This window comes from Platalea leucorodia (genome assembly GCF_965183815.1).
Source record: "Platalea leucorodia genome assembly, chromosome: 4".
NCBI lineage: Eukaryota > Metazoa > Chordata > Aves > Pelecaniformes > Threskiornithidae > Platalea > Platalea leucorodia.
In genome coordinates this window covers 15,211,812-15,234,743 of record NC_138826.1, presented here as the reverse complement: position 1 = coordinate 15,234,743, position 22,932 = coordinate 15,211,812, and the positions used below count along the sequence as shown (strand labels likewise).

At 42.7% G+C, this 22,932-nt stretch overlaps 1 protein-coding gene across 3 annotated transcripts in view; it reads left to right on the top strand.

Annotated features, from left to right (window-relative positions):
* Nucleotides 1-22,932, top strand: part of CNNM2 (cyclin and CBS domain divalent metal cation transport mediator 2) — a gene marked incomplete at its 5' end in the record, with an annotated part of 122,512 nt that overhangs the window by 44,031 nt on the left and 55,549 nt on the right. The window lies entirely within an intron of this gene.

Sequence of the window (22,932 nt, the reverse complement as noted above, 5' to 3'; positions counted from 1 at the left end):
TTGAAAGCCTACTTGTCCACCTTTATAGACTGTGTTCTGGTGTGTTGTTTTGCTGGGGTATTTGTATCTTTGGGGACGTGGGGCTTTTGCATAGTTTTTGGGTTTTTTGAAGCAGGTTAGTAATGAGAAGACTCTTACGGGGCTAGGGAATAGCTTTCCTGGTGGAGCTAGTATGTTCTGATGAATCTTGTTCATGGGGTGTTCTTTAATCGCATTAGGCATAGCTAGCAGGTCTGGCTTGGCAAAATTAACTATTCTGCCAAGGTTTTGAAGTCACTAATGGTTTTTTCCCCTCTCTTAGCTAACCCCATTACACTCTCTGTAGTCTGATCATGCATTTGGCCAGGCAGCAGTACAAATCCGAACAGGCAAGTAGTTCAGCCATTGAAGAAGAGCAGGACCCAGAGTCATCTAGGATCAGGAAAGGCACAGAGTGTTGAAACCAAGAATGCTTAGGAAAAGGTGAAGGGTTTAGAAGTAGGTCCTCTATGAAAGACTCACAAGGAGATAGAGCTTTTTGTGTCTGTGTCTTGAATTAAGCATGTGACATGAACTTTCAAGGGACAATGAAAATGAGATGAAATTGAGAGGTCTTTCGTTTTGCAGTTGATATGAGCTTTTCATTGAGTCTTTTGGAGGTGGGCCACGAAATTCTTCAGCAGGGCAGGCTCAGCTATTTCTTCTGTTTTGATGGAGAAATGGTTCTTACGTGCAAGGGTTTTGCTGCAGAAGTTCACAAAGCTTCCCTGTTGGAAAAGAGCTAAGAGCCTCGCTGTCTAATTAGCCGAAACACTTTAATCGTCCTGCTAGACTACCTGCAGATACGCCGTCAAGCAAGATACGTGTTGAACTTCAGCTAGGAGTAGGTGTTTGGGAAAATTAAGACGATAAAGCAAGTATGATAGTTTTTCTTAATATACAGAAACTGAGTCCTTTCCTGCCCTTCCCTTCCAGACCTTCATTTTGACTCTCACTTACTGTTTAAATTATGGTACGTTCTTACAGAATTACTAATTAATTTCTGCTGCTGAATTTACACCACTGTGACTGCGAGTACTTTAATGGGAGCTACTGCTGACTCACCTCTGCAACAGAGGAAAGATCCCCCCGCAAGTATTCACTTTCTTTTTGGAGGGCATCTCAACAACTGCTCAAATTTCAGTGGGAAGCTACAGTGCTACAATAGCTTCTACTTAATTTCCACAGGAGCTACTTTCTAATGCTAATTTCACGCTTGATAAATACAGTCCCTTGTTGCCTAGGCAACAAGTTAAGGCACAAATGTTCATTACTGCACTGCTGGTTAATGAGTCCCTAGTGTTCTGAAAAAATTACAGCCAGAATTAAGTGGGTTTATTCGCTTTAATCTTAAGTCACCCCCAACCTAAGAGACCAATCTGCAAAATGTTTCCAGTTAGAAGTGGTACCCGAGTGCAATAGTGACAGACCAACCAGAAGAACTTGCAGAAGCATTTGGTACAGCACTGCCATGGTAAATGCATGCATCCATCTTGATTGTTCTTTTAAAGGTCTGCTGTTTTATGAGGATGACTTTGTTATGAACAGCAAAATATTTAAAAGTTTACAACTGAGATATCTAGAAATATACATCTTGTCAACATTCATAATCTTTCTTAGTGTTGTCTAGCTTGGCCAAGTGAACCTGACAGACTCTAAGCAATTTCAGAGTCAAATTTTTGTGTGCTGACAGAGCTTTGCATCCTGTCGTTCCCACATTTATTGTAAAACAAATGAGGGCATATTTGATTTGATGTTTGGAGGCAACAGTAATACTTTCCAATATGAACGTGTCAAGGGGCCTCTTGCCAGCAGCTGGTTTTGCACCAAGTTCTCAGTTTCCTTTTTTTTGTAGAAGGTCTCATTTGTAAAGATTTGTTCAACTTGATTCAGTTCACATGTAATTAAGGCAAGAATTCCTTGGTGCTCAGTTGGTTGAGAGGGGGCTCTGCTTGTTGACCTTTTCTTTGGTGACTCAGCATGGAGAACTCAACACTTCCCTGCCGGGCAGAGACCATTGTTAACTTCTATTTCATTATTATTTTTCATTTAAAAGCTAATTTACTCTTTTGCCTTCAATCCCTGTCATACGCATTATTCCAGCTGTTAAGTAATATGAAAGTTTGTCTTTGGCAGGCTGCACATGTCATCTTGCCTTGGGAAATCAAAAGGGAAGATTACATAACAGCTGACAGTAAATTTGGCTCCAGAATGTCATTAAACTAATGAACGTTGAGTTTTCTTCCCCAGTCACAATATTCTTGAGTTCGAAACTAAAAACTCTTTTTATGTGAAACCTAGAGTGCATGTAGATGAATTGCAGAACTTCAGGAGCTTTCTGATCTTAAACCATTAAGCAGAACATACTCCTTGGTTTGAAAATTGGAAATGCAATCCAGGCATATGGAATTCAGTTGTCCCTAAGTGAATTTAGAACAATTTAATTTTTTAATTTTGTCTGTCTCTAAAGTTACTATTACCGTTCCCTAATTTTGAAGTGGGTTGGCCTTTACCCTCTGAAGGAATCCCAGGATGCCTATTTGAATGCAGAAAAGCATTGTCTGTCTTCATTTGTAAGAAGCTTAAAAAAAAAAAAAATTGAGCCTGTTTTGGATTTAATTTTTTTAAAACCAATTCTATTTTGTTATTGTTGAAGACTAAAGAATTCTAGGACATAAAATACCTAAGAAGAAGAAAGCCCAAATGCCTAGTACAGCTGCTTATTTATTACATGCTTTTAAAAACTCAGAAAGGCCTTAGAATAAAATTCAGTTGCTGGTGTGTGTGGTTTTAACTGAAACACAAAGCTTTCGCCTAGAATTGCTAAATTCACCTTTTTATCATTGCAGCTCCTTAAGGGCTTCTGTAAGATGAGAGAAGGAGAAATTATGGCTTTCATTTAGTTTAAAAACATAGTTTTGTGTGAAGAAGCAGTTTACCACATCTCAGAACACCCTCTTTCTTTGATATTTGTTTTAAGAATATATTTGGTTGCACAGGGTGCTGGATTTGTGCTGTGGCTACAACAGCGTAGCTATGTTAGGTGTTTGCTGTGTTAAAAGCTATGTTGTAACTGCTGTAATATCAATACAAGTCAGAATACATGTTTGTACAAAAAAACCCCCATTTTGCAGTACTATATTGACTCTTCACATGTTTGAAAATCTGCAATGGGCAGGAGTTTGGGCTTTTGTTGTGTGGGTTTTTTAAATTTTTTTGTGTGTTTTTTAAAGAAATCTCTTCTTTAGAGAGGCCTTTATTGGGCTAATGAGAAAACAGGTTTCCAAACCAGAGGAAGATACAGTAGGATGCATGGGTGTGGACTGCTGTTCAGGATGCTGTTTACTATAATGCACTTGATTACTCCTTCTTAATACAAGAAACTTATTGAACTCATAAGTCATGTTGTAACTTTTGTTGCCATCTGTTATGAGAAACAGAATACTAAATAGGTTTAGGGACGTTTTCCATTTTTTAATATATTGGATCAAAATTGTGATTCTGGTGCTTAAAATGAGCCTGTTCTGAAGCGAGCCACATGCATGATGTGAATAACGATGATGCTATGCAAGTAGTCCATTAAACTACCAGTTTGAGTAGTCTCTAGTGTAGGTGATTTGGATCTTCATGTCTGTGCATTTTAAACCCTCATATGAACAGAGTAACTCTTTTTGAAGTGGGGCCCTTGTTACTTAGTTCAGACTTTAGACTTCTCTTGCACAGCAGGGAAGTCTACTTTGCAAAACTAATCAGGATCCCAGGGCAGGTGAGGTGCTTAAAACTCTGTTACGTACTTACATGTGTACTGGCTAATACATTAGCCCAGATATCAAGGACAGATGATGAAAAGCACTGAAGAAAAAAGTGACATCAAGAATAGCCAGATTTGTTAAAAATAAATGGACATTTTAATGGATTGGTTAGCGTAATAAGCCTGATGCAAAAGTGGAGCCTCTATATGAGTCACAACCATTCTAAGAAGCAGTGTATTCCTTTTTCAATTATAGGGTGATTTTCTTAAAAGCATGCCATTTTTTCTCTGAAAGATGTGGCAAACTCTTCAGGTTCCTGTGGCAGTACCTGCTTGTTGATCTAATGGTACCTTCAAATTTGAATTGAGTCTCTTTCAGCAGAACTTGTCCCCATTCCTGTTTCTCTATCAAGAAACTGTGGTTTCGTGCAGGATCAAGGCAAGTGACTGATGTTCTCTCAAAATCTGTTCAGAATCTGCTTAAAATTAAGAGCAAAATAAGCAGCACTTGCTTCTTTTGGGTAACTTGGTGCTTGCAATCTTGTGCTAGTGCTGCAAGTAGTACAGGCAGAGTGGGTCAACCTGCGAACCGGAATTATGAGTGAAAAATATATGGTTCTATTTACTCGGTATTTAAACCTGTAGGCAGATTTGATTTACTAGTCCTGCTTGCTTTGTATGCATAGCCTACCCCGCTCAGTATTCAGCGGCAAAAAGTGTATTAACACTCATATAAAATACTTCAATCTGGACATAGTGTTCAAGGTGCTGACCAAGCGTACAAAATGCTTTGTTAAATGTTCAGGAGCACTGCCTCAGGGAAAACTATTCCAAGTGTACTAAAGCAAGATGGTAAGCTGTGATGTGGGAGAGGTGAAGAGTCAGCTTGCTTAAGCGCAGGCACAAAGAAGGCTGGGGCAAGATCTTCAGTTGCAGAGTCTTCTGAAGGAGCAGAGTTCCTCCGTGGTACCCACTTCACAACGATGCCACCTTTTCCTAGGAAAGTCCCTAAATTGCAGATATGTTCTGGGGAATATCGGTAAGAGGTAAGACATACCAGTGCCTTGGTGTTACCTCTTGACCATTGCTGTTGGGAGTGTGCTGGACTAGGTGGACCTCTTTTGGTTTGACCTTGTGTGGCTGTTCTGTTGGGGAGCTCATGTGGAGCGTCGGGACTCAGGCCACGGTTCCCGAACACTCAAAATTGTAAGGCAAGGTGAGATGGTCCTGCCAGAGCCCCACCTTGTCCCTGCAGGATCCCATTTTGTCCGTTCTCATCATCCACGAGTAAGTTCAAGATACTAAACCCAGAGTAAGCTATTCACTTATTTCTGGGTTAGCTTTCCACAAATCAGGTGTCCTGAGCCAGGAGAGGGGCTAGAAAATAACCAGAAGGGGCAACTTAAGGACAAAGATGTCAGTGACATAGTGTCAACAGTGTCTGATAAGCATGGGAAAGGCCAACACTGTGCTGCGGCTTTGTGCAATAGCCCACAGCCCTTCTGTCAATATGTACATTAGCCTTTTTGATAGACTTACGAGAATGGTGTTGTAAGTAGCTTGTATCAAGTTTGAACCACTACCAGTCTCCCTGCAAGTTCCCAATACAGTGTTACATTAGCCCTTTTTTCTTTTTTTTCTTTTTTTTTTTTTTTTTGTAAACTCTGCTCCAGCCAGATGTCTTGCACATCTGCTGCTGCTGCCTGTACACTTCTTGTTGTGCCTTACTGGTGGGGCTTTCAAGATGCTGAGTTAGCACAGTACTGTCACACCTGCTTCACAAGAGGAAGCTGCCACAACTTCTAACCCTGAAGTTGAGCTGCATAGTGTGTCTCAGGAAACCTGTTACTGCTCTTTACAGTGTGTTTTGGATGGCATGGGAGCACCCCGACATGACGTGTCTTGTGCTGGGTATAACTATTGATGCCAGTTTCCTAACTGTGTTCTTTGATATCTCCTCCTTCTCTCTCCTTCCTTTATCTGCTATCGAAAATAAAGCTGCCTTCAGCCATTTTCAACTTGTTAAGTAAGTGCAGCTGGCAGAAAACCTGGTGGTTTGGGCAGAGGTAGCTTTGCTGTTGTTGCTGCAATTGGAATGGCCGTACCCTGCATCAGGAGCTCTTGGTTTGCATCTGATGGGCTCGGAGCACAAGTGTTCAATCTTGCTGAGGAGTGAGACAAAACCCTCTGCTGGTGTTAAACTGTTCCTGTCGCTTGTTCCTCGTGAACTTCCCATGGCTCTAATTGTGTAAGCTCTCTAGGAGAGCTGTGTTCTGTTGCAATTGGGACAGCTTTTCTTAAAAACAGTTGTTTTTTCAGATAGAAGCCTACATTTGTCTTCTGTCAGCAGGCAAGATTGTATTATATTCTGTTCCTATTTAAAGAGCAGTGAATCCTCAAGTGATTGAAAGGGTTTTTCCACTTTTAAGTAGCACTGTTCTGTCCGGAGCTTTACATGCCTGTTTCTAGGAAGGGTGCCTGTTGCAACACCTATTTCTAATACCTGTCTGATTGAAGAATATGTGCTCATTATTTTCATGTGGAGACACAAACTGTTTCTTGAGCCTGGTTGGGTATGACTGTAATTAACTCTGCATTGAGCTTGGCGTAACTGTCTGTTTGGGGTTTTTTTACATGAGAATAGGCTGAAATCACATTTCCCAACATTACTGGAAAGGATTTTCAAAACCCAAATGAGGGGTCTGGTGGTAACGAGGGAGGGGAGGGTGGCAGTAGCCCGGAGGTTGCAGTGATTTATTTGGATCTGGTTGAATGGCCGAGTCTGAATTTGCAGTTCCCACCGGCTCTGTAGCTGACCCACTCCTGAAGCACAAGTGCTCTTCTGTACCTCTGGGACTGGCTCCTCTGCCGCCTTTGGCACCGCCACCGCTAGCACCAGGCTAATAAATCCGGGTGGATGGATGAAGCTGGATCCAGTCAAAGATGCATCTTACCCGTTTGCCCTGCCACGATGTTCCCAGGTCCCAGTGTGTGGAACAGCCATCCTGAGTCAAACCAGGAGCCAAGCTCAGGTCCTGTTTCTAGTCGCGGCAGAGGACAGAAGTCTTGAGAATAAAAGAGCAGGGTGTGTGTATGGTAGTGCATTCCCACTACACTTTCTCTACCTCCAGGCACCTGTGGCTGCAGACTTTCCTGAAGCAGAAGCAGCATCCTTGTTTTTAGCAGCCTTCAGTTGACTTATTTTCCTTGAATCCATCCAGTTTATCTTTTAACTCGTTTATTTTTATCACCCACAGTATTCTGTGCCAGGACATTCTCATCCATAGCTTCAGTGCACGTGGCTGCTTACCTCCTTGATTGTTTTGACCTTGCTGTCAATTCATATTCCTTATCATTTTTGCTGGAAAAGAGCTCGAGCGATGCCGCCTTTGCTAGTTTTTCCATGTTGCTGGCTTTTATAGACCTGCAGAAGCCAGCGTGAATCTGGAAGTGCTTATTCATTCAAACTGCTTATCCTGATGGTACGGTGCAAGCTTATGATCAGTGAGAAACTGAACCAGCAAAACCGTGATTCACCAGCTGACCACTGGAGTTGGCCGCTTGTCAGGTTCTCGTTCCCTGTTCTTACCTGGTTGTTTGAATCTTTGTTGTTGTTGTTCTCGCTGTATTAGGCTGTACTGTGAAGCTTCTTTGACAGTGCAGAACAACACGGCATCCAGGACAGAATAAGGAACAGAGTATAACGGAGGCCTGAAGCTGCAGAGGAAGTTTTAGGTGGCAGACTGCAACCTGAAATACCATGCCAGAGGAATGGGGTGTCAATATATTTCTCTTCCTAAGGCAGGCAGTAAAAGGTTTAAATGTTATCCATGAAGATTCAGGCTACATATTATGGAAAAGTAATGATAGACCAATGGAATAGGTTAATTAGGGAAGTTTTGGACAGCACTGGGAGGTGAGGACACTTAAGCAATGAGATCAGGAGGAAGATGGAAATGGTATCACGTTTGCCTGATTCGATCATTTCTCTCTGCCATTGTAAACCTCAGGTAGAGGCAGATATTAAAGGGGTGGGTTTTTTTCATAATAAGCTGGTCTCTTCTATTTGTCAGCAAGTCATATTTTCCCCCTGTGAGGAATCTCCCCTGAAAACTGTATCTCTCTATTCTTTAGAGACAGAATAAATAAGGTTTGTTAACACCTTAATAAACTCAGGAGGTTGGAAGGCTGTTACATAGTTCAGAGAGTGAGAGCACAGTTTACCTGATGATGCTCCGGTTAGATCGGCTTAATGCTTTGCATCACAGATGTTGTTTTTGTAATCATAATTACAACATGCTTTATTTTAAAAACATCAGAGAAATAGGACTACTTTTAGGAAGGCATTTGGAAGGCAGGATTTGGAGGTGATCTAAACTGATAGAGCTGTCTTGGCTCAAGATAGGTTCAGCCTGCAGCTTGTATAGTGCCTGCTTCTTTACACTTTTGTACTGGACAGCTAGATATCCTTGTTAATCTGTCCTATTACCACTGAATGTGGGAAAAATGTTATTTTAGAAGTAATTCTAAGCTCTGCTTTAAACAAATATCCAGTAGTTTCAGTATCTGAGATAAATGGTACCCATTGTTGTACTGATTTAGCCCACCTGTAGTTGCGTGACTGCCCTGGCTTGTCTGGCTGAATTCCTCCTGACCTCCTCCACTTACTAAATTAACATTTCTTTTCTGAAAATAAGATAAGTACTATCTCCCTTTTTACTCATTTGCTTCCCCCTCCTTTTTTCCATGCCTTTTAATATCAGTGTTACTTAATGGTGTGCATTAATTTAAAAATTCTTCTCCCTGCTTAGCCATGATTTCTTTTCATTGTCTTCCTGGAGGACTTCATTACTTGTTTTAAAACACGTAGATCATGGACATAAGACCATAGTTGGAGGGAGTATGACACGACCTATAACAAGGTTTAGCTATGCATTGTTTGACAGAAGATGGGATATTTTTATACCAGCAGTTACAGAGAGAGCTGAGTTGACTTTCCTTGGGCTAATCTTAAAAAAACAAAATACAGGAGAGCCCAGTGCAGAGATTTTTGTGACTGCCTTGGGCCTGAAGCTAGCACATCCAATCTACTTGTGTTAATCTGCTGCTGTACTTAGGCTAATAAGCTGCAGGGTCTTGCAGATCTGTCCTGGGTTGAGTTGTCTCTGCGCTCGTAGCCTGTTTTCTGCTTTACACGTGCTCTTTGCATGTGCCTGATACTTCCAGTCCGCAGGTAGGATCTGTGACTGGGAGTACAGTGTTGCAGGGCTTCTCTTGGCTGGAGGCAGGTGGTGATGATGATTTCCCTTCATCTCTTTCCCCCAAGATTTTGTGTCTCCATGTGGTTTTCTGATGAACTTCAGTGTGAGGGTTAAATTCTGACAAGTTGAATAATTTCTAGTTGTTTTCAGTCTCCAAAGGACCCTCCTCTACTTCCTGTCTTGAAGATCTGGGAATAAACTTTCTGTGGGTGTTATTAGGTGTATTTGTCTCCTGCTTTGCCTGGCACCATCCTACATTTTTCAGGGTGATGGTTGGTAGCTTTGAAACCAAAGCAAGCTCTCCCTGACCATTTCTACTGTGTATGTTTACCCAGGGTACATTATAGTCAGGGCAACCCAAATGATGTCTCCTTTTTCTATCTGGAAATATTGTTCTGGTGAAAGTTGACACTGACTGTTTTATCTAGGTTTTCTGAAGAAACAGTAGCCTATTCCTGTCCGTTCTGGATGTCTGCATACATTTTAATTTTTTTTTATTTTATTTTTTTAAAATTATACTATGCTCTTCGTGCTTTTATTGCTCACCTTCTCTAGCGTTGTCCCTGAATGATATGGGCAATCCCAGGGTACTCTGACCTCTGTTGAGCAGCCTTTGCCTTCTCTGTGGATTTTGAATGTGTTCTTTGTAGTAATTCCGGTGTCGGGATGTTATTTCATTCTCTGGCAGCTACTGCAACATTAAGTATGTAAACTTCTTTTAGTGTCAGAGAAACACGGGCACTGGAAGCAGAAGGGAGAGGTCTCAGATGCGTGTAAGGGAAAGATGATGCTTGGCCGCTGCACAAGATAGGTTATGTTTCAGTGGGAAAACTTGCCTTGGACCAGATAAGTTCTGTTATCTCTTGAGCTATTTCTGAGGCAGCATCAGACCACAGTACCTTTCTAGGTGTATGTTGTTGTTCTCAGGCAATTGAGAGCTCCCCTGATTCGACGTGTGTACTTGTTCTGCTGCTGCTGGGTTTGCTACCTGGCATCTGAGAGCCATACTGGAGGGACTGCTGAAGTCAAGAGCCCAAGCCACCTGTAAGGGCCCCTTTGCCATATCTATTACAGCAGCATGGGTTGGCTACCCTAGGACAAAGTCTCATGCTGTGAAGGTACAGCAGGCAGGGTAATGACCTGCCTTGGCTCCTCAGGGTACAATCTCAGTGGTCTGGGGAAAGGGCAGTAATATTTGACACCATAGCTGTGAGGAGGCTTTTTGGAGCGATGGTTATCAAAATTAGGGATGGTGGAGGGCCAGAAAGATTGATCACATGAGAGAGCAGACAAGCAAAGATGAGGACGCTGCATTCAGTTAAAGTAGAAGCAAAACTCTGAAGCTGTCTGAATAGCTGCTGCCTTCTGCCTCTCTCTGCTCAGCTGCCCTCTGGCTCCCTTAGCTCCCCGCTGCAGCCTCTCGTGGCTGGGAAGAGGGAAGGTGCCAGGACAGCCTGGTGTCTTGTATGGAGCCATCAGGTGGTCTCACTTGTCCCATTCAGAGTCCCATGGTAGCTGGAGTGAGAGGGATAGTAAACCTCCTTCCCTCCTACACACCAGTGCAGGGATGCCCATGCATATGGCCTGTCTGGTCTAAACGTGCAGTGCAAGGGACACTCTTTAGTGTCAGCACGTGCCTCTGCTCACCTCTTTTTGCATGCAGGGTCATGTATATATTACCAAACTAGCCTCTGAATCTGAGGTGGCATCTAGCCTGGCCTCAGTGTGCATCAAATCTTGCATTCATGATGTTTTGGTGAGAATACCAGGCTTGAAAGATGTCCAGAGCAGACTGGCTTTAGTGACTAGCTTTGCAAAAAAATATAGATTGGACTGTGACCAAACTCCTCATTCTGGTCATTCCATTTCCAGGAGAAGTAGGTTAGAAGTAGGCTGGGATGAATGCGTGCCTTGTCCGGTTCCTCCCCTCCTCTGCAGAGAGGAACTCTGTTTGAGGGGGAGGACATGGGATTGCTGGAGCTTGTTAACTTTATGGGGGGAGGATCTGACCTCAGTGCTAGCTCATCTTGGGGGAAAAAAAAACATCTCTCTAGTAAATTTAGCAGCCCTCTGGAAGAAATTTGGATTTGATTTGCTTTGCTGTCTAGAACTGTGCTGGGGTTGTGGCTCTGCCTCACTTCTGCCAAATAAGCTCGGGATAAGTAACAAACTCGTGAGCAGAAACCTGCCTGCAGGACCTGCAGCAGCCCTTCTTGAGTTCTGCTGTTAATATCACATTGCTTTTTGCAGCCTTTCCCTTCTGGGAGTCTTGTTCCCATCTCTTTCCTGCCTAACTCCTCCTACACCTTCCATGTTTTCTTGCATTTTCTATTCTCCAACCCTTCCCTTTAAGATACTCCTGTTTGGTATTTTCCAGTTGGCTGTTGCCTTGCTTCTGCCTTGTTCACTGGTCCCTTTCTACGTATTGCCTGTCTCCCTGTGTGTGCCTTTGTGCTCTGCAGTACTGATAACAGTGTGGCAGGCAGGAAAGCACATGCTCTGAAGCTGTAACTGTGGTCATTAAACAGCTGAAACCTCATATACTTTTGTTTGGTAATCAGTGAATTTGAAGTGTCCACAACTGACACTGTCTGCAAGTTCGGTGCCTGTTGTGTTTCTCCTAATAATTTTCCTGTTTCTTCCTCCTACCACCACCTTTTCTTTCCCCTTATTATACAGAAATTGGAAAGTTTTGGGGATGAGGACTTTATCTTCTCTGTTCTGGCCAGTAATTAGCGCAATAGGCAGGTCTGGCAAGTCTCTTGGGTCGAGCACAGTGCTCTAATTTGCTCTACCTCATGTTCTCCTAACGTAACAGCTAGGCGGGTATCCCCCCCATGTTCCTGATCTGTGGCACCCCCTTCACCCCCTCCCTGCCCAGTGCAGCTGTGATCCAGCAGGTGAGCAAGGCTGTGCGATGCTGCAGGGGAGAAGTGCTGCAGCATCCATCGTGTGGCCAGCTGCACAGAAACCTGCCTCGGTGGCAGAGAAAAAAGCTGGTGATCTCGGAAGGATCACAGTCCCTGGTTAGGGGCTCCAGGCATGTTTTACAGCACCAGAATTTAACAATAACGACTAGAAATACCTATAGTATATAATTTCTCCTGTAATTGCTTGTGGTATCTCTAGCTCTTGATGAATAGTACCATTTGACAGCAGCTGTCTTTCACATAAAAGGTTTGGCGTTGTGTATTCAAGGAAGAAGCATTTCCTTGCAGGGAGCTCCATTCTGGTTTGGATCATTGGAACCACTCAGGATTTCAGTGTGCAAAATCTCCAAAAGAGCTCGTGTCATCTGCGAGTGATCTTACTGGTGCTACAGGAGCACAGGACACCTTGGGAGGTGGGGAAAGCATGGCGAGAGCAGCCGGGCTGTCTTGGGAGGCTGCTCGCTCCTCTTCTCTGCTGCCTTGGTGACACTGCAGTTAGCCATCAGGCATGTGCTGACACAGAACTAGTGGCCAAAAACTTCTTTCCCTTGCTCCTGTATTAATTGGCTGTAAGTTGTGGCTGCAAATCACAGCCCCTGCTCCAGTTTGATCGGTGTACAGCTTTCAGGGAGGGAGGGCTGAAAGAGAAATAAAACCAGTGTAACAAGGGGAGAGGCGTGGAAAGAAATTCCTGTGCTTCCTGTTGCCTTAAGGTTTGTGGCTGGCCTGGACCTGCAAGCCACCGAATGCAGATGTTCCCAATCTGCTGAACCCCTTCTGGAGGGGAGTAAAAGAGGAGACGGCTTCTTTCCATGGTGAATGGGTACCCATGGCTTGGGAGAGCTGCCATATCCCAGAGGGTGCAAACCTGAGCGGTGCCTGTCTGGCTTGCCTGCCTGCTGCCTGTGGGAAACGAGGCTGGTCTATGAGTGGCATTAGAGTCACTTTATTGAAAAGAAGAGTTATTTGGATTTTTTTAAAATGCCGATTGTCTGTTAGTTTCCAACTAATTGCTTTCTATAGTATTGTGGTGGTTAACTGAGAAAGGTTGGAATGGACTCTTGACTCTCTCCTCTAAGCATCCTGGCCTGGAATTAGTTACGTGGTTTCAGTGCTGCAGTTCCCAAATTGCGAAATAGGATTTATCCTCACTGTCAAGGGTCCTCTATTTTATTGAGTGCCATTTGTTTTTGTCATGCAAACAACAAATCACTGTTCAGTCTGAATGAGATACAGGAGATGATAAACAGCACAGGTAGTGACATAAGTCAGGTCTTGGACTAGCTGAAAAGGAAAGAAATTTTTAAATGTTAGAGAGATGCAATTTGGAAAGTCTTCTTAATAAATAAATAAATAAATAAAAATCCCACTCACGATTGACTTAGTGCATCTGACCAAACACTGCTCATCAGAGAGTGAAGATGCTGGGGATCTGAAGGACCTGCTGAAGTCATGAGATCCAGGCTGGCTGCTCTGCGATCCTCTCATGCTCAGGCATGTTGGGTGCCATATCTGGATGCCTTGTCCTGTAGGGGAGGCGTTGCACTCTCTGGAGTGACAAATTCCTGGTGCTGAGATTTTGCATGCAGGGAAGGATGGGCTGGAAGGCCAGGGCTTGTGTGTTTTACTGACATTTTACCTTCACAATAGGCATTTGAATGAGAGTTTAGAAGTGTCTTGAAAAGGTGTGGAGGGCCATCAGCAGCAACTGTGTGGGATGTGGAGAGCATTGTGCTTGAGGCTTGATCTGGTGACTATCCGAATGAAACTGCCATCATCAACCTCCCTGGCATAAATAATTGATGTGAACAGTACCTTATACTTTAAGGTTAGCAGTTTCCACTTTCTGTGGTGTTGAGTAGCTGTCCTGTGACACCCTCTGTAACCATACAACGTAATAACGTGTCATACTTTGAATTCCTCCCTCATTAGGCTTGCTGTATGCAAGAATGTGTGTTTGAGTGGTCTGTGCCCTTCTCTGGATGCGGTGAGCTCTGTGGTTGTGCTCAGGGCTGGATTTGGCTGGCCTCTGAAGGAACAGCACAAACGTGTGCTTGCTCCCCCGTTAAGGGAACGGGAGTGCGCGCTGCAGGAGGAGGTGCTGATGCAGAGACTTGAACTTCAGTCCTGCAGTCCTTATGCTCTGTGAACCTTGTCCCTAATTATACCCTGAGAACCATAATGTGAAAAGGCTGTGTAATCCAGCCATTTTGTCCTGGTCTGTGCCTTATAGACTGAAGTTAAGACACTGGTACATGTGAAATGTCCAGAAAACGGGAGGCAATCTCTGCAGCTGGGTTCTGACCCTATCTTACATGGCTTTGGGGAAGATGCTTATACTGAATGTCTCTGGTTCTTTCTCTGAGCCTTCAGATTGGAGGCACTTTTAACACTTAAGATAAACCCTTGACTTAAGGGAAAAAGCCTGCACGTTAATTGCATTTTCTGATATGTCTCAGCAATAACTATGTTAAAGGCCCCGCTTTCCCAGTCTTCAGAGCACAAAATGGCCCCGAACTGCCTCCTACAGCCTCAGTGACTCACGCAGAGACAAGAGCTCTGCTAGTTCCTGAAATTTCAAACTCTGTTGATGTCCTTAGGTCAGTGGTCACCCACTCAATCCACCAGCCAAATGAAAGCTGGTTGCATTAAGAAAAGATTTTGTTGTTGAAAGGTCAACACCAGACCAAGTGGGTTTCTTGGAAATGTGTTTCATACCTGTTCTGTTAGTAGCCTGTTTTCTTTGACTTCTCAGGACTCTGCAGTTCAGGCCAAAAAAGGAGCACAGTGTTCCAAGAAAATTAAGGAAATTGGGCAATGCAGAATGCTGGTACATGCAACTGTCCCTCTGGAGATCTTTTTGATCATGTTGGAGAGGTAGGATTTTTTGTAATCAGCTTTATTTCTCTGTAAATCTTCAGACTTAATTTTTTTTTTCTGCCAGTCTAGTTGCAAAAATAATAACAGCTATTTTGAGGGATCCTGTATGAGTCTTTTGCTCCAGGCAGTCTGAGGCTCTCTGATATTTTGAAAATACAGTGAATATTTCTAATTGGAGAAATGAAGAAAATTCAGTACATGAAATGACCATGGAAATGAGTCCATAGCCTGATGACTAGTGGCTCATTAGAGAGGGAATAGAGAGCAGGCGATTGATTGCCTACAGGAAATACGTGCTTGGATGGCATCCCAAAAAGATGCTAAACCTTTCCTCTTCAGGAAAGGGGTGGGGGCAGGGGGGTGATATATGCTGGCATAAATAGTTTAGTGAAGTAACTGGAAGGGATTTTGATAAGGGCTAGAGGAACAGCCTGAAGGTGTTCTTGGTAGCTATTTTGGCTCATCACTTTTTGCTGGTTCACTGATCATGTAGCCATTCATTCTTCTTCCCCATCTCACAAACAAGTTCTTATGTTTGTAAAATATTTCTACATCCCTATGTAGATGCCTTCCTACTGGTTCTTCACGTTTTGGTGTACAGAATTACTTTGGATAGCTTGCTACAGCAGATGGTACCTTGTCACCTCTTTCTTCAGCAACTGCAGCAAATTTTCCCGAATGGTCCCATTTTTCTGTTTTTACCCTCATCCTTCAAGGAATCCTTAAATGTTTAGGCCAAAAATTTTGCACAAGAACAAGTATCCATGGCCTGTTCCTGACAGCTTTTGTAATTTTCTTGTATGAACAGCTTCCCCTCTCAATAACAGCCTGTTCTGGTTAGTTTTGACAGGTCACAGGCAAAAACTCCCTGTCCTTCTGGGCCGTCTCCTGGTAGGATGAGGCTGTTTGCTAGTAAACAGCCCAGCTGGGCCACTGAGCTGTGACACATGCGCTGCAGGCAGGAATCAGTGGTGTTCATTGAACGGTGTTAAACATCACTTTCCTTTACCAAATATCTCGTACCGCTTCTGACTGTTGTTATCTTTCAGGAGGAGGATGGAGCCCATTCTGCTCTGAAGGGCTAATGCATTTGAGCTGTGAATAGTAAATTCTAGGGATTAGTGGATGGGTTTAATCCCACTACTCAACCCAATCACTTCTAATCTTATTACAGCGCTCAGCTGATTAAAATGAATGGTGATTCTGGTGGGGATACAGCTTTCCCTAACCCATTTGCGGGTCTTCATAGTCACAGTTTTGTAAGCTGCCCTATGCTCCTGTGAGGTGCTGAGCGATTCACTCCTTTGCTCTATACCTTACACAGTTGAACCTTTCAAGAATTTAGTGTGTGAGCATCACTAATAATAGTATTTAATTGACTGGAACAGTGCTTGGATTTAACCTTCCTACTCTTCTATAATAAAATCCTTGTTAATCAGAATATGTTCCCATGGTCTGTCTTGTATGTTTAAAATCCTTAAAAAGGGAAAGAGGAAGCGAGTGAGTTTGTCATGGTGGAGAAGCTCACTGGCCAGCCTGAAATCAGTACATCTAGAAGATTAATATATTTAAATAGCAAAAGAAAGACTGCCAGTGCTTACTCTCCTGTTCTGTTACTAATGACCCTGAGGTGTAACTGATCCAATTGGTGCCACATCCATCAGGAGAGAGTCCCAGTGCTAAACATTGCAGTGGAGGTGACAACTTGTTAGTGCTAGGTGTGACAGCGTTAATTCATTAGCCAAGTACAAGTATCCCTTGGATAGGCTATAAGCTTGCAGGCACCTGTGTAGACTTAAGGCTTTTCTATTTTCTGGTACTTCTCCTACAAGATTGCGAATGCTGTTCAGTGAAGTTCTGTACTAAGATAAGTTGGTATTGGTGCATTGAACAGACAGAAAAACATGGGTCCAGAGAAGAGGAGACTTGCCTAGGATGATGATGAATTGTCTGTAAAGTGGGAACAGAGCTAGGATCCCCTCACTCCTGCCCTTTGTTCTAATTGCTGGACTATCCCCTCTTCATTTTTTATATCAATTGCATGTATGAACCCAGCTTTGAGTCACTTTAATCCTGTAGAGCTCATCTGTTTGGGAATTTTAACTATGACTGATATCCAGCCCCCACTTCATTTCCAAAAAAGCTCATGGAATTACACATTCCAGTCTTTGTAGCCAGAGCTGTGCTTCCTGCAAGCTGCCCGGCTGCTGGGAACACGGCTCCGTGTGCTGCCCAGCCCTCAGGGAGAGGGGACGGGCTCTTTCCTGAGTCAGAGCTTCTCTGGGGTTGTGGAAAAGTTCAATTCTCTGATTTGTAGTGACCATCACTCTTGATGCAGGAAAAAAATTATATTTTTCAACAAAAAAGCCCTGAAAATCTCCCAAGGGTCAGTACCACATCTCAGTATTGGGTATTGCCCCATTACCATCATATTCATGGAATGCTCTGCCACCTTTTGGCCCCACCAAGACTCTTCGTTTTGGTCTTAAGAGTAGAGGCTAACAGACCAAGTATTAAACACACTTTCAAGATGGGCAAGGCTAAAATCGAACCTTTTCTGTCCTTCCTTTTCACCCAGAGGAACCCAGCCTTCTCTGAGCGGTCAGAGAAGTAAACATCTGCCCTGTTCCCTGAAGGCTCTGCTAAAGAGGGACCGAGGGTGTTGAATGCCATCTTCTCATCTCTCACTCCAAGTCAAATATTTTCAGAGTGTTGTAAATCACTGCCACCCGTTCTCTTTTGGAAGGAGGCTGTGGATGTCTGTACGTCAGTCTGTGGGTAGCCATGCCTAATATCCTCTCTGCAGAATTGAATGAGGTGTGTTTGGGGTTTATGGGTTTTGGTGTTTTTTTAACCTTTAACTTGTCTCAATCCAGATGGATGCTGAATCATACCAGTCACTGTGTGTGCCCAGCAGTTGTATCCATCTGTGTGCACGTGTATGCACACATGTAGTACATGACCTTGCACGTACACTAAATATGCTTACGTGAAGGGTTAAGGTTTCTTTAATAAGTTAAAAATGAATTCAGTGCAAGAATTATTGCTGTCTTCCACCTTGCATAGCCTAAACCACCCAAGCCTTGAGGAGCAAGTAGTTTTCTTCTGGCTGATAAAGAAGAATCAGTCTTCCAGTGAGATAGATAACTAACTTGTGCCTTGCTCTGTGTGGTGACAGCGTTGTGGAGAAGCTTCTGGTGAAGTACGCTTTAGGGCATTGCAATCAAAATCATGATAGGTAGGTGTAAAAGTGTCCCCTCCTATACAACTAAGACGATGTGTTTGAACTTGGATTTCTTAATTCCAGGGAGATACCTGTTGCAAGCCTTAGAGGAGCATCCTGGACAACTTTACTATTTCCCTTGGACCTTAGAAGATTACATTAATCAAAGGATTTGCTTCCAGAACTGAACTTTTTGTCAGCTGCTGATTGCTGGGCACTTTGGATTGGAGCGGTGATCGCAGTGAGCTGCGGCCCACTGGTGTTTCACCATTGTTTTTCCTGGAGGCTGACGTAAAATTAACCAAGGGAGTGAGAATGAGGGCAGCATACTTGGGAGAGAAGGGGGAATTATGCAAAAACCTGGCAGATTTTCTAGAGTAGAGGGATCAAACTAAGGAGCTTTACCAACATGCAGCAGTGTCAGGGTTGCTGACCTCTGCCAAGATGTATGCCAAGTCTGTGGCTGGCTGCCTGCCTGTGGTATTGTTCTGATGGATTTTTCTATATAAAGCACTTTTTCATTAAAAAATGTTTGTATTGCATTCAGAGCAGGCTGCATAAATGTCTATTATTAAAAAAAAAAATTGAAACTCAAATCTTTCATGTTGTACTTAAGTAGGATTTTTGGTTGTGGTCCAGCATATTCAAATAGTAGTAGCTGTCTTAATGAGACCTACGCTCATTAAATCGTCCACGTATCCTGCTGAAGTTTTAAAGTCATCCACTGAATTTATAGAGTTCGCTGGCTGAGTGCTCAGAAACAGAATTTGTTTGAAGTGGTAAAGCAACTTCTGATGACCGTAACATCATAGGTGGGTACATGAAGGAATACAGAGAGGCTATTTCAATTTCTGGATTTTAATGACCAAATGAAATCAAGATGGGAATTGAAAAAGCAAGGTAAAAAAAGTAAAATAAGCCCATCCATGAATAAAAGAGCAGGAGTGAGATGATGGCATCTGCAGGTTCTAAGAGCTGATTATCATATACTTCAGACAAGTTCACTTCCTTCCCTGCAGACAAAACCTCCTCTTTGATGGAACAGTTTTAAAATGCAAATCATGTCCAGGTGAACATCAACATTTAAAAACTATTTATCTGATATAGTTAAAATATGAGTTATTAAAATAACCTTAAATGTTGTCATCTTTTGCATGTAAATTCAAGTCTACTTTCTCTCTAGTTTGACACAAATTGTATGTATGTTTAAAAAAACCCAAACATCTAACACCATTTCATAACATAAGAAGAAATCAGGAGGAGTAAAATGTGGTTATCTTGTTCCTTAAGCAGATGTGGTTTGTGGTATCACTGAACCGGCATGCTCGAATGGCAGCGTCGGGACAGGAACCGGCCCAGGAGATAGGGACAGGGCTGCTCAGCCTGCCTGTCCCTGCTGCTAAACCTGGCACACCAGCCAGGGGGTTTGCCAGTAGTTTTAAAGATCAAGTTTGGTTTGTTTTTTTTTTTTTTATGCCACCCAGGCTGGAAGCAAATACTATGCACCTATGACAGAGAACCTAGTTTTCTATTGAAAAAGTTATATCTGTGTTTCTTTAGCTCGAGGAAGATGGAGTTTCAATTCCTGGCGTTCTTAATAGGAATTTTAATTCTAAGTTACATTCCTTTATTTCCCCATCTGAAGTCCAGACTGATGATAGTGGCTGATGCCTTGTGAACTGCTGAAGCCTGAAACCCATTTTATAGTCTCTGAAATCCTAGCTTTCAAATAGTATGAAGCATTAATCTCAAAGTGTAACAATTCACAAGGTGTCTGCTAAAATCCTGATCTGCTTGAACTGTGGAGCAGAAGGGGAACAAGATGCTTTGTAACATGTCCTTATTTTAAGGTCTGATGTCTTTTTGTCATGACCTGAAGCACTTTAAATGATCCTGAAGAGCACTGCTGCTTTTCGAAGTGTTTGCCCTACATCTCTGAGGAGACCCCTCTAGACAACCTCTTCTGTTAACTTGTTCCTCTTTGCTGTTGGAAGGGCTCCTGCGGGAGGGTACGCATGGAAAACACGGGTTCAGACTGTGTTGTGCCCGCTCGCTGTGTGTTTTGGTTTTCAGCAAACTAGAGGAATGTTGGATAGTGGTTGCAGAGCATGCAATTGTTATGTGTGGGACTTGGAGGAATATTTTTTTGCTCTGTTAATGCACATTTACATCTTGCAGAGAGAGCTTCTAGCTTTCCTGGTTGTAAACATCCATGTTTGACACTGAGGATATGATACCTGGAAGACCAAAAACCAGAAAGCCATGCTAATACTCTCAGGGATCCCTTCCATCTGTTTCATCTCCTCCAAGGTCTTGGCTTGCAAATTTGGGGTGCTTGGGGTTAGAATAATGTATTGTAACTGAAGCCCATAGTATTGTGGTTATTCCACAGAAATTTATGTGTAAGTAGAACCCTGCTTCTCCTCACTGGGCATGGAATAAATGATGCTGCTTGGTAGGAGGGCCATAAGGACTGCAGCTTTGCTCTCATATGTGCTGTTCCTGACTTGCATGTATGAAACCTGTGAGCTCTTTTCTTTGCTCTTTATCTGCTGCCTCTCCATTCAAAACCGTTTTGTCCACAAAAGAAATGAATTGCCCAGAGGCAAAAGCACAAGTGCTCTTATATTCTTTTCTTTCCTGGTGAGACCCAAAGCAACATGTCTGCAGGCTCAAGTCCTTTTCCTATTCCTTTTTCTGCGTGCTGTCAGACCCATACTGCTCTGCTTTGTAATGGAGTAGGAATGTGTAGGGGTCAGTCACTGCGTCCCAGCTGAGGAGCAGGGGACTTCCAGCTCTGGGAACATAGCCGCTGTAGCACGGGCCTTTGTAATCATCTCGTTAAACTCAGTCAGAGCAAGTACATGGTGGGATTTTGACACGTAAGACTAATGTAACAGTATTGACAAGTAAGTACCCATTCCTGTAGTCAGTCATGTATATTTAACTAGGGAAAAGATATTCTGTTAGCAGGAAAAAATTGGGTTTTGAAATTGTAATATTGCAAAAGAATTTTGAAACAGTATCAGGACTTCCTCCCCATTCTGACTTAGATGAAATTGTTTTACTGATCCCACGCTGGAATTTTTTTTACTGAAATGGCTACATCAAGAACACTGTCTGGGTTTGGGAAGAGTGCTTATGTTGTTTCAAACATATACGTGTACAGTGAGTCAGTACAACTTTTGTGCAAAAAATGGTCCCATACTTATATCTTATTTTTAGTGAAACAGACTGGTAAATGAAAGACTTGGGAACACCTTTCATGATTGAAGACGGCACAGAAAACTGTGCTGATAAGACCGCTTACTGCTGAAAGCCTGCCTTGTAGCACTGGATTAATTTCTCGCTGATATGCCTGTTTAGGTGTTTTGGAAATGCTGCAGAACTAATAACTCTAATTCAGTGATGAAAACCCCTTTTTCAGTTTCACAGAAAAATCTGCATCTTCAAACCCCAGCCATTCTGTTTAAATCATGTATTTATCTGTAATAAGTTGGGAGGGAAGTGGAAGGCAACTGCTTGCATAGGTTCCCAAACAAATCTTTAATATTCCCCAGATGTATGAAAATGACAGATCCCATCAGTGGAATGAAAACACTAGCCAATAAAATCGGATTAAAGTTAATTTAAAACAGGATCCTGCAATTAGGAAATTCCTGCAAAGTTGCATGAACTTGTCATCGTAACATCTTCAGGATACAAGCATGGTTTGACAGCCCTGCTGGGACAGAATTTGAAGTTGTTAAGCTTCACTAAAACACTTGTTTTTCTGACAGCTCAACAAATTACATCTATAAAAGGCAGCATGTAAAGATAAATGTTCTGGACCATCCGTGTCTGTTGTTGTTCTGCATGGCACCATTTTGTTGACCACCTGTTATATGAGCCTCTTTGAAACTCCTTCCCTTCTAGCGATGGAAGGAGATGGAGGGCAGTGCTTTTGTATTTCAAGGTGCCCTTTTGGATCCAAGGAGACAAACCACAAACCATTCGGTGAGCAAAGCTGCCTGTCAGGAAGGACTGTGAGACTATTGTCCAGTTTCTTTCTCCAGATAGATTTGAAAGGGTATCAAAGGGAAAGAGAAAAATCAGGAGACCCAAACATCCTTCAACAAATCTATTTTCATAAACCTACTGCAGCTAGAATTATAATGTACTCATCCGTAAATCCTTTTAGCAGACATAGTGTCATTAATTTATTCCTGCTCTCAATATTATTAAAAGAGTTCTTACAAAGAAATAGAAAGCCCAAGGTTAGTAATGATAAATTCTTCATTTAAAAAAAGAAAAGAAAAGAAACCTCAGTGATGTAAAATTATCTTTCAGAGCTGCATTAGAGCCTCTACTGTTAAAATGGAAGTCTTAATGCAGCTTTAGCAGAGCAGAAAGCATTCTGTAAAAGTGCTTTTGGGTAAGAAGATCAATGCCATATGCATTATTGTGCTTTATGAGCTGCTTGAATCTTTAAGGCATTCTGGAAGGGAAAAGCATAATGCAAGATCAGTTAAAATTATTTCAGAAAGTGCTGCCTTGCTGAAACGTGTTCATTATGTTCCTCAGCCTCCCTTTAAAACACTTGGTGCTTTACATTCTAAGGTACGCAATGGCTTGCATGGGTTTCTTTTTATGGGGTGCAGGGAAGGTGTGCTGAAAGTTACCAGATGATTTATAATAGGTTCAACCAAGTACATTTTGATTGTCCGTACAAGGATATATCCTGTAATGGTGCCGTCAGCTTTTGGCACAGGAGGTCAGGGCTTGAGGCTGATGTGTGTAGTTAACATACAAATAACTGCAGTGAGATTGGACTGGAGAAAAAGCAATTATAACCCCACCGAGCTCCCTCTGTCTAGAGTCTTTTGGGAA